Source organism: Apus apus, chromosome 8 (assembly GCF_020740795.1).
Source record: "Apus apus isolate bApuApu2 chromosome 8, bApuApu2.pri.cur, whole genome shotgun sequence".
Lineage (NCBI taxonomy): Eukaryota > Metazoa > Chordata > Aves > Apodiformes > Apodidae > Apus > Apus apus.
Window position 1 is genome coordinate 792,616 of NC_067289.1, and position 11,944 is coordinate 804,559.

Consider the following 11,944-nt stretch of genomic DNA (forward strand, 5'->3'; position numbering starts at 1 on the left):
CTTATTACAACATTCCAGTGCCTAAAGGATGGCTGCCAAGAAGATGGACACTCCCTGTTTAGAAGGAGTCCCATGGAAAAGACATGGGGTCATGGGCACAAGTTTCTCCTGGGGAGATTCCGATTGGACACAAGAGGTACATTTTTCACCATGAGGACAGTCCAACAATGGAATAGTCTCCAAGGGAAGTGGTGGATTCCCCCACATTGGACAGTTTTAAGTCTCAGCTTGACAGGGTGCTGATCCATCTCATGTCAACTATAGTAGTACCTAGAAAAGTTGGACCAGATGATCCTTGAGATCCCTTCCAACCTGGCATCCTATGATTCTATGAAGCTACTTTTGGTTTCCATTAGGAGAAGTAAGCAAAGAATCCTGATGCCAGTGTTTCTTTCCCTTTTGCAACTTGTTTCCTCTCTTTGTGGAAAGAACCAGACAAAACAAATACTCACTGAACCCAAGGAACAACAACATTAGCCACAGCAGACCTGTAAGCCTTCTGACATCCACGATGAGCAGTGGGTTTGTCACTGGGAAGCTTCCTTCCCCTGGGAGAGACAACGCCCAATAAACAGCCTGCCTGGGATACACAGCACACCCTTTTCCCGTTGACTTCACCCATTTGGAAGAGGAAAAAAAAGAAATACACTTTATTTCTGTATCAAAACAAATGGCACAATCTATGGGAAGCAAAAAATGAAGTGGTGAGATTTACACACAAAAATAGGGGGATTGTAGAAGCAGGATTTATTCAGCCCTCAAAATAGCAACACTGGAGGAATTTAATGAGTGGAAAATGCAATAAAACTGGAGTCCCCGGCATCATGCACTCTGCCAGCTCTGGGGACACTCAGATAAGCAAGTCTGAAGCCCAAGGCTGGCTAGAGCCACCCTGGAGTGACTGTTGAAACACAGAGGAGCCCAAATGCCAGAGCATCACCTGGTCCCGTGTCCTGCTGCCTCCCAGACCACAGGCATGCAGGTCTGATGGTGACCTGGGTTAATCAGTACAGGATTAATTGCTGACAGCCCAGCCCAGGCCCTCTGCTGAGATAAAGGGACACAGGCACTGGTGACCATGAAGATGTGATGGTTTGAGATGCTGTCCCCAGCCCTGTCACCCGAAGGCCCTGCCAGTCCCCTGTCCTGTGGGGACAGGTGGGGGTGTGATGACAGTGGCCTCCTAGGTGGGTTTGAGGAGTCTCTGCAGAGTGCATCTGGGGAGAGGGTTTGATGGACCCTGCAGGAGCAGCAGGAAGAGCTGTCACAAGGTGCAAGTCCCTTGCTGCCATGACAGGCTTGGACAGGCTGCCCAGGGCAGAGGTGGAGCCCTGGAGAGATTTAAAAGCAGTGTAGGTGTGGTGCGGAGGGACGTGGTTTGGTGGTGGCCTTGGCAGTGCTGGGCTAATTGTTGGACTTGAGCATCTCAAAAGTCTTTTCCAACCAAAATGATCCCATGATTCTAAAGGATAAAACGCAGATTCACCAAAGCTGTACCCAGTGAGCATCTGGCCTTCCACTGAGTAGGCTGGACAAGCAGCTGCATTTTAAGAGGAATAGGGTAATGTTGTGGCCAGTTAAAATATTTTGAGATGAACGAGGCACTTGGCAAGTTCAGAGAACTTTGAAAAGAAAAAAGTGAAAGGAAAGACTAACATCAACTTCAGCAGGTGATAAGATGCCTTTGGCAAGAATCAAACTACAGGCTTAAAAATACCAAGTGAGTTATACAAGGATGAGGGAAAACCCTCCCAAATACAGTACTGCAGAGGTATCTACAGGAATCACAGGTTTACTTGTCTTCCTTGGAAGCACTGGGCCCTAAACTGCCTGCAGAAAAGGGACATTCAAATGGCTGCAAGCAAGGAGAGAACAGCAAATGTAAGGACAAACTGGAAAAGAAATCAAAGTATTTAAGGGGTGAAAATTATAACTGGCATTTGGATGAACAGACACAAAAAGCCTTAAAATACAACCCAGCTGGCTCTGCTATGTCCACCCCAGTGCCCAGGTATGTGAACACCTGGGAAATTTTAAAAAATGTCAACCTAAAAATAGTCATAAGCATTTAGGTCTTTTCACCTCCAATGGCTGTAAATAATGTAAAGCAAGTTTCTCAGCCAGTGGGCCTGAAAAGTGTAAGCAAATACCATCTACTGCTTCCACTTCTTTGAGTTTGTGGATTTGGAGTAAAGTTTTACCCAGTTGTTAAAGATTTATACGGGAGGTTTAACAATGCCCTGTCATTAAGCCTTTGGCACAAGCAGAGCAAAGGACATTCAGGGCATGTTTGTACTAACTTATCTGGGTAAAGGGAAAGCTGTTCCTTTCAATTATGTTTGCTGTGACTCTGGAAACTGAGCAAACAAAGTCTGAGGGAAACTTCATTCTCAAGCAGAACTGACAGAAGGTACAAGGACTGGAGGACAGGGATCTTCTGTAGGACATACCTGCCTCAGGATTCACAACTGAATTGCAAATCTAACAACTTGTGGGAGTACAGTCCAGACTTGCTGGGCATTCATCATCCTGATGGCAAACGAGAGACTGGTTCAGCCCCGGAGTGTCAGGTGAGTAAAATCCTATTCTGGGGGTTGCTAGAAGAGGAACGGTCTGAGGAAGAAACCTCAGACCACAAACCAAGGCACAAGTTCAGTGCTCAAGACAGAACTGACTTTGCTCTACAAGCAAAGTCCCACTGAAGGAGTCCTGTGCAAGCCAGAGGGAGCACAGCCATGACAGTGTTGGAATCCTGGCTGATGGAGAGGAGGGGACACCTCTGGCACAGCTTGACAGGCATGGAAACCTCCACGGGAGGAAGCCCAGGCAGAGGAGACCCAGCCTGCACAGAACAGGCATTAAGGTGGCCAACCAAACAGCAAACATCCCCCAGGCCAACCAGCCAAACTGGGTGTCATCTTCCAGGGGCAGCACCAAGTTGTGAGTTTTCCTGGCAAATGTTTATGTGTGATCTGGCTTTAAAAAATAATCTAAATAAAATAAAGAGAGGAAATATGAAAATCAGCCTGTTCTCCTCCTAATGCCAGGCTGATCCTTTCCCATAGCTGATCCTTCCTTTCACTCTCAGGAGACCAATTGGTGTGTGTCAAGAATAGCTGTGAGCTCCATCCCAGCAATTAGGTTTATTTTGAATTGCACAAAGTAAACAGGGGCTCAAATCTCATCAGAACAAGCTAGCTCCTGAGATACTAAACTAGCAGGGGATTCAACCACTATAGAGGAGCTGTCACTTCCACATCTAGTTGAAAGCAGGAAATGGAACTAAAATAACATAAACATTTAAAAAACATTTTGCTGAAGTTGCAAAAAAAAGGACTAATTGGCTGACATGCATTTTAAGAGATAAACAGCAATTTTCTTCAGGTCTGATTTTCTCCAGACTCCAATTGGGAGTGATACATCCAATCCACTAAAGACCAACTGTAAATCATAGAATGGTTTGGGTTGGAAGGGGCCTTAAAGATACAGGGGTGTGTATGACATATCATAGTAATTGCCAGAAACAAAGTGCCCAGAGACAAAAAACCCCATTGTGCTTCACTGCCATAATCTGGAGAGGATATTTGCAAGACAATGTAAAATGCTTTAACGACATAATTGTCATTTTCTGTTCCTGAGCATGTGGCCAATGCCTGGGGTTTTCAATCAAATTCTTCTTTTGGAAGTAGCTTGTTCTATGATTTCTGTAGGCAATTATATAATTTTTTTTTTTTACCACAATAGTGCCAGGACACAGTACGTCAAATTTCCAAGCAGCACCCCATGGAAGCAGCCCCATTAGATCTAAAATGACTCAGTAAAACCTGAAACAATCTAGAAACATCACCTCTTCTCTGCCTTCTCTTTGCTAGCCAAAATCATCTATGAAAAATAAGTTCTAGCAGGTTACACAATCCACAAAGCTTGTTGGACTTTGCTGTTCCAAAAGGGAGCAACTCATGAAACAATGACCCCTTCTTAGATGAAATTGCATCCAGCTCAAAAATAACTGAGGATGAACAAACAGGGACACTGAGGAACTAGAAATCTAAACAAAATGCCTGCTTTTTACTTGGGAACAGAAATGTAGGAGACATCAAGTTAAAAATAACCAAAAAAAGGGAGACTACTGAAAGTGGTTATTTTTTTCCTTAAGTGTCCAGAGCTCTTTTGAACCTGTCAGGCTACCTCATGTCATGCTCTTGTACTTACATTGAGTTCTACCTGCTCGAGTAACTCAGAAATAAAAAGAGTATTCCTAAATTATAGTATATTTCTCCCAGTCTAAGAGATGGGAAACTAAGGCCCAAGAAAATCCCTGATGTGCTCAAGATTGCCCAGGGAAGCGCCGCAGCTGAAAAATGAAATCTGCTCTCCCAGGACCCGATGCAGGGCAGCAGTGGGAGGCTCCCCACCCTCATCCCAGCCTTGTGCTTAAAAACTGGCCATGAAGAGGGGAACAAATGCTGTTAGAAAGAAAGGTCTGAAAGGGAAAACTTGGCCAATCCTTCACAGCAGCTGGGTAAAGCGAGCTACAGAGCTGTGGTTGAGGAGCCTGTGTCACTTGGACAAGAAACCCTGGCGTGCTGGGGGATGCGGCTGCAGGCAGAGCACAATGTGCACCTGCTCCTCTGCAGTGCAGGGCTGACGGGTGCTGGAGCTGGCAAACTGGAGGCAACTGGGGGGACTTCTGGATGGCATTGCCTCAGCCCTGAGCCTGCACCCCAGTGCTAGGACAGGAGAGACTGCTCTGCGCTGGGAGCAGCCCCCCTGCACACTGTGCTCCCTGCCAGGGTCCTCTGCAGGGGGTAAAGAGAGCCCCTCTGGAGGGCACGTTTGCAGCACTGATGATGCTCTTTGCTGCACAGCTTCCAGAGTTGTCCATCAAGTGTTTTCCCTGAGTTACTAAAGACACATGCAATCAGAGTAACAGGCTGTAAGAATAGTACCAGCTTGTGTCAGGTTTGAAATCAGCTGAAATTAGCTTGATGCAGTTGACAAGACTCGCTTGGCACAGCACGACTCAAAACCTGCCTGGCATTTCAAACCAGTAGAAACCAGTCCAACAGGATTCTGATGTCTCATTGACTTCTGGCTCCCTTGAAGCTACAAATTTGCAAGCAGATTCACCAAACAGGCACTCCTCAGACCCTCTACTCAATAAACACCAAAGGAGGAAAAACTGAGAGTTCTCCTATTCCTTGAACAACAAGGTCAGCTCTCTTCTTCCCCTGCTTCTCTATGGAAGCTTCTAAATAAAAATCCCTTTGAGTTCTTACCTCTCTGTAGTTCAAACAACCATCCATGCTCATTTCTTCCACAGCAAGTGTCTCATAAGCAACTAGCAACTCTAGAAACAGACGTGAGTGTCACTATATTTTTTCCCAAGAGCCTCACAGGTGGTGTCTGCCCCAGGGACACTGGGCCTGTTTGCTCACTAACGAGTCTGTCTTGAAAAGATGCAACCAAGACACCTGCTACCTTCCTCTTGGAAGTATCCTGGCATTAGCAAACCTCTCTGCTCTCAGCAAGGCATCGTGCCCAGGACACTGTTTCTCATACTTTTGCTTTTGACCACTCCATTTCATTGCAGACTTAAACCTTCTGTACTGGAGTCCTTTAATGTTTAGGTGTAAGATGTAGGTTGCGTATTCTTTCCATGGCTAGAAGGCTTCACATGGTCCAAAGAGAAGGTGGAGTGGTCCAAAAAGGAAGGAGGAGTCACAACTCCCCTATGCAACTCTGTAAAGCAGGAGTGATGGTCAGGCAGGCTGATGAGGACCTCCTCGTGTGCTGGCAGTGGCATCATGTGCTTGGAGACTACCTCCTGTGACTGCACCAAGTCCTGGGCTGATAGCCAGGTGCTCCCCCCAGTCTAGAAGATGCAGTGATTTGGGTTTTAATCATTCACTTACCTTCCAGGGATTAGGCTGGGAAAATCTCCTGAGTTTTAGAGCACAGCTACTTAGCAACAATTTCACTAGTATCTTCTGAACAGAAATAAGGAAGGGGATGGTGTCAGGAGCAAGGTTTCATAACTTCTGCTCTGGAGACAGGCTGGGAGAGTTGGGGTGTTCAGCCTGGAGAAGAGAAGGCTCCAGGGAGACCTTAAAGCACCTTCCAGTGTCTGAAGGGGCTCCAGGAAAGCTGGGGACGGACTTTTCACCACAGGGGGCAGTGATGGGATAAGGGGTGATGGTTTTGAACCGAAAGAGGGGAGATTTACGTTGAGCATCAGGAAGAAATTCTTCACCATGAGGGTAGGAAGGCACTGGCCCAGGTTGCCCAGGGAAGCTGTGGCTGCCCCATCCCTGGCACTGTTGAAGGGCAGGTTGGATGGGGCTTGGAGCAGCCTGGAATGGTGGGAGGTGTCCCTGCCCATGCAGGGGGTTGGAACCTGATGATCTTTAAGGTCCCTTCCAACCTTCACCATTCTGTGATTCTATGATAATCAGCAGAAAAAAGGAAAGGGGGCTTCCTCTAGAGGCAGGAGTTCCTGTTACTACACAGGCACATGTCAAAGAACAGGATGAGTTTTATACCTTGTACCTCTCAAAATTCTCTCAAAATCTTCAAGCAGGGATGTGCTTTCACTATCACATGTGCACTCATTCAAAGAAAGGAATAAAAATAAGATCATGTTTTCATTTAATTAGTTTTAAGAGCTTATAATGAAAACCAGAAAAGACTGTAGATTTCCACTTCTGCTTTTCTGGAAGCTTTAAAATTTGGTTGGTTCCCCCTGCCCAGATGGAGGGCATGTGTGTGTTTATACATGCACATAGATGTGTACATGAACACATATGTAGACTAACTCCAGAGGGAGAGTTCTTCCACATTTTGCCTATAGCCCACAGTTAAGTCTGCTACACCCAGGGGATGATGCATGGAATGTGAAGGGGCAGGGCTGGACTGCTCTGAGATCAGAGGGTTGAACAAGTAATGCATGAGCAGAGATGAAGGTTGATAGTGGTATTCAGGAAAGAACATCTTTTTAATAATTATTTTTGACCTGTGAAGACTCAGGAAACAGACAAAAAGATAAATCGTCCCAGTAGCAGAAAAATCTGCAGTAATTTACTGCTATTCATTAAGTATTGATATTATTAGTTAATTAACACAGAGTAGTTTCTATAAATACTGCATGTTTCATGCAGAGTGAAGGCATGTATCCACTTCTATCTCAGTAACCATTTCTAGGCTGCACTCGGTTGACATGTGAATCTTCCTCTACCCACAGAAGGTTCCAGGATGCCAGGCTTAATCGTGGAAACATTTTGCTGTTTAGCAAGGCCATTTGAGTAATTTGAGCTGTTTAAAATGTACTGGTTTCTCTCTCCAAGCCCTATTTGCTTGGTCTCGTGGTGTATAAAGCTCCTGGCTTTGGAGGCTATATTAAACTAATCCAATCTTTATTTTTAGTGTCTGAAGTGTTTCTAAAACAAGTTCCCTGTAACATATGTGCAAGACATAAAGGTTTTATTGTCACAAGGATGTAATGAACTGCATAATTCTCTTTGATTTTGCTTGCTATAAATAAGGTACCATCTCTAAGTCCCAGCAATAAACCCATTCTGTTACCTTTCTCACCTGAGAGACTCTCAGAGTCAGAGTAGTTGTAGTTTGATTCTGTTAGGACTGGTGATAGAATTCAATATTATTTACAAAATATGTATAAAATGTGTGTTTTCTGGAAACATTTGGGGTCAAACAATTTTATATTCTCTCAGTCAGCCCCAAACATACTGTCTGCTTCTCTCTGTCTTCTTCTGTGAAGCTCTTTGGTCTGTGTCTCACTTTCTGGGTGGTCTGTTCTTATGCTCCTCCTGGTTTCTCTGCCCCTGTGCCTTAATCAAATAATACCTTGGACTTTCACCTTAATAGTTGACATTCTTTTGTGAAATGTCATTTACCTTTGCTTTGGACAGGGACTTGTGCTTAACTGTCTCTTGCCGCCACCTAAAAGAAAGGGTCCAGAGGTTGTTCACAGTTCCAAGAAGGGTTATCCCAACCAAATGAGAACATTAACAGACATATAGTGAGGCATCTCAGGGCCCTGAGGGCTTCAGGTTAAGGTGTTTTCATGCCCAGCTGCCCGTGCATCCTTCTGCTGGAAATTAGTCCCCAGTAGCAGGGGTGGCTCAGCAGGACACACCAGAGTGCCTCACTCCCACAGCCTTAAAAGCTGTGCACAAACTTAGACCTCTGATGAGAAGAAACGAATTCACAGCTACATCTGCCAGAGCCTCAGGCTGAGGCTGTGCCTGCTGCTGCTCCCCTGACTCAGACACAAGTACCTGCTGAGGCCCAGGCAGGGCTGAGCCCCATGGAGCCCCCATCCCAGCTGTGCCTCAGTGGGACCCACCCACCCCTGGCACCCACCTCAGCAAGAACCCAGCTGATGAGTAAGGCTTACTGCTGCATTTTGGACCATGCCCCATCCCCACAGAGCTGCCCTCACCTCATGATCATAGAATCATAGAATCACAGAATGGTGAAGGTTGGAAGGGACCTTAAAGATCATCAGGTTCCAGCCCCCTGCATGGGCAGGGACACCTCCCACCAGCCAAGGCTGCTCCAAGCCCCATCCAACCTGCCCTTCAACACTGCCAGGGATGGGGCAGCCACAGCTTCCCTGGGCAACCTGGGCCAGGCTCTCACCACCATCACAGGAAAGAACTTTTTCCTAATGTCCAACCTGAATCTCCCCTCTTCAAGCCTCAAGCCATTGCCCCTTGTCCTCTCCCTAATGATGCAGTGAAACAGTTCATAGATGACATTCTAGGAAGAATGGGAAAAAAAAAATCAATGCCTAATACCTGAGCAGGGATGTAATGAGGGACTGATGGCAGTGGGAGACAGAGATTTGTCTTCAGTTTGCACAAGACTTTCCAAATAATGAAAGCATTTTAGAAGGAAACTGGTGAGATGCAGCAGAACTGATGTTTGCACATACATTTCAATTGTATTTAAAGAAGAACTATAAAGGACCCATGTCAACTATGAGAGCTTGAAGACAAAATATTGTCTTAAAAGAGCTCCATCTGGTTCACCAGCTCTACATCAATGGTGCATTCCATGCAAAACCTTCTAGGGTTTATACTTAGAAGAACCTCAGCCCATGGAAAGGAAGAGAAGCAATTATGACCTTCTGCTTTTCTACAGTATAAAAAACCTGCAGCAAAGGCAGTAACTTCTGCATTGAGCCCCAAAACTTTCTGTTGAGCTATACATAACTTTAACGGACACCCAGTCATGGATGGGGTTCAGGTGACAGCAAAACTGACACACCCCCAGATAAGGCAGCACAAGGTTTACTGACCCCTGTGCTGAAGGCACCAGCCTGTCTCCTGGTGGGACACAATCCTTGCACACTTCGTGTGGCCACCCAGCCACATCAACAGTGTCACCTTGTGGGACACATGATACAATCAATCTCCTCTGACTGTATGCCCCTATAGAGAACAACCACACAGTCAAGGTGTACTCAGACCTGCCGTTTCCTGCTCGGAAACATCCCCAGGTTGCACAGCTGGAGACTTCAGCCTGTCTCTAATATTAATTAAGCCATCTTCATCACCCTTCCAGATGAGGCCACAGCACTGTAAAACATGGGCAAACTGGGCATTTCAAAATCAGTCAGCATTCTTCAAGGGCATACTTTCTTATTACAGTACTTAACGCTTTTGGGTCAGACAATGCTCTTCCCCGTTTCAAAGGGGCATCAGGAAGTTAAAGAGCACTGGATCCAGCAGCCAGCAGAGCCACCAGTGTCATCCTACTGTCTGAGTCGAGCAGAAAGGGAGAGGTGACCAACCAGAATCTACCTCCTGTGCCAGGCTCTGGCATCAAACTCTGCTCTGCCCAAGCCCATCTGCCATACTTGCTGCAATATCAGCTTTCAGGCTGCAGTTTCTGCTACTAAAAGCCTTCTTATCTTTGATTAGATCTGACAGATTAAAAGGAGCTGCCCTTTTGAGGCACCTGACACCCCTGGAATCCCTGGCAGCCTCCCTGTACAGCAGGGACCAGCAGTGAGTAGGTGGCACCCACGGCCAGAAGCTGCCTGCCAAACACCACCAGTCCTCCCTCCTGCAGCAGCAGTGGTCCCTGCTCCCACATCCACCTGTCCAGGCCCTCACTGCTCTAGCCACCTCAGTCCCTTTTACTGTTTTTGTTAGCATTTTGCCTGACATCCCCAAACTCAGCTCTTCTTGAACAAATCCATGGCATATGCTGGTAAATGCCACTGTTTTTTTCCACTGGCAAGTAAAATTTCTACGCAGTCAAATTCCTGGAGGCTGAACTATGTGTGAGTCAAAATTCATCTCTCCAGTGCTGCTGTATATGCTTCCCTTGCTGGTTTTACTTCTCTTTTTCCCTACAGACTGTAGTCTTCTTGAACTACAGGGAAGTATGCTCACCTGCAGAGCACTGTCAGGTAGGTGGTGACACTGCAGCAAGACATGACCTCAAGATGGCATGTGAATCTACGTGGGAGGGGCTGCTCCTGACGCAAGACCTGACACTCACCCACCTGTATCAGAGGTGAATACCTCCTTCAAAAATTCACTGCAGATACTCAGACAGGGGTATTTATGGTCCACACCTGGCTGAATCATTCATTGTCCATCACTGAATAGCTTGACTGCTACCAGAATGATGTAATACTAAATTTGAATGTACTCTTTAAGCTCATCCCTAGTTTTCAGTGCACCTAAAGCAACTGCAAGAGTCAGGGCTATTTGATTGACATATCAGGAAATGGTTTCTTAATAAATTCTTAGAGTATCAATTCTGGAATGGGAAGCATTGTCTTCAGAAATACATGCTGTTCCTGAACTCTTTGGACAGCAAAAAACATACATTGTTTATAACCTACACAATAACAACTGCCCCCTCACCCCTGCCTCTCCTAGAAAACATGGAGTGAGTCTTTCTCTCATCCACTGCTACAGTCACTCCTGGTCAAACAGCTTGTTTGTTCGGGGCTGTTGGGCCAGAAAAGGTGTATCAGGCAAACAGAACCACACCAGTTTGATAGGGCTACTGAGCTTCTGGGCAGCCCAGCTGGTGATTTCACTTAGCCATGCAGAAGGCCCCTTCTCTACAAGTGTCTCTGCAAAAGCCCAACAGCAGCATCCAGGCACTTTCACACTCACCAGGCAGGTGAAGAACAGCCCGTGCGGTGCATGCGCGCCCTCCCACACACACGTGGCTGTTTCCCTAATGACTCCTTTGGAGAGTTATATCTCTGAAAGAAATTTTTAAACTCAAAGTTACTCCTGACTCCTGAGCAGCTCCAGAGAAAACTTCAAACCATTTTTTCAAGAAAACACCAGCAGCAATTTGCTGAGCGTTGCCAACCCTTCAGCATGGCAGAGGCCAAAAAAGAGCCAGGTCTCTGTCCAAGTGACGTGGGCAAGGGGCAGCCACTCAAAGCATGAAGCAACAGAGGAGATGGTTACAGGTTCATCCCCTGGACTGGGGGCAAACACTTTATAGAAGACAAAAAATTAAATAAATGATTGTTAGAGTTTAGGGTTAGGAAGGATTATAGATGTACTATTGTGGTCCAGTCAGCAGAAATCCTTCCATCACCATTGCAAGGATCAAGCTGCTGGGGCTTTTGTCTTGGGACAGTAAGAGAGATAAAATAAGAGCCTCTTCTTGCTTTTCAAGCTGTCTCCAACAGCAGCTGTTTTCATTTTGCTGTTCCACTGAGCCACAGAAACAGGCTCAGTGAATCTCTGTACCTCAGAGTAATTTACAAACCAAACTTGACACCACAACCAACAAGCGGGTCCTTCATACACTTCCAGCAACACTGGAAGCAGTCCCAGAGCAACCACCAGTTCCAAACAGCCCAAAAGTCCTGCCAGAAATGAAGTCAGAACCCAAATTTAGCAGCTATGAGCTACATGCTGTGGTTCAGGTAGTTAGA

General features: G+C 46.1%; 1 protein-coding gene across 3 annotated transcripts in view; it reads left to right on the top strand.

Moving 5' to 3' along the window:
- The first annotated feature begins 2,289 nt into the window (after window positions 1–2,289).
- The window catches only part of NGEF (neuronal guanine nucleotide exchange factor), a 50,890-nt gene continuing 41,235 nt past the window's right edge, over window positions 2,290–11,944 (top strand). Inside the window, exons 1-2 of one of the 3 annotated variants that reach the window (XM_051626310.1) lie at window positions 2,290–2,570; window positions 10,388–10,548. The gene's annotated coding sequence lies outside the window, so the exon portion shown is untranslated. The remainder of the gene's footprint in view (window positions 2,571–10,387; window positions 10,549–11,944) is intronic. The other 2 variants (XM_051626311.1, XM_051626312.1) reach the window with 2 other exon arrangements.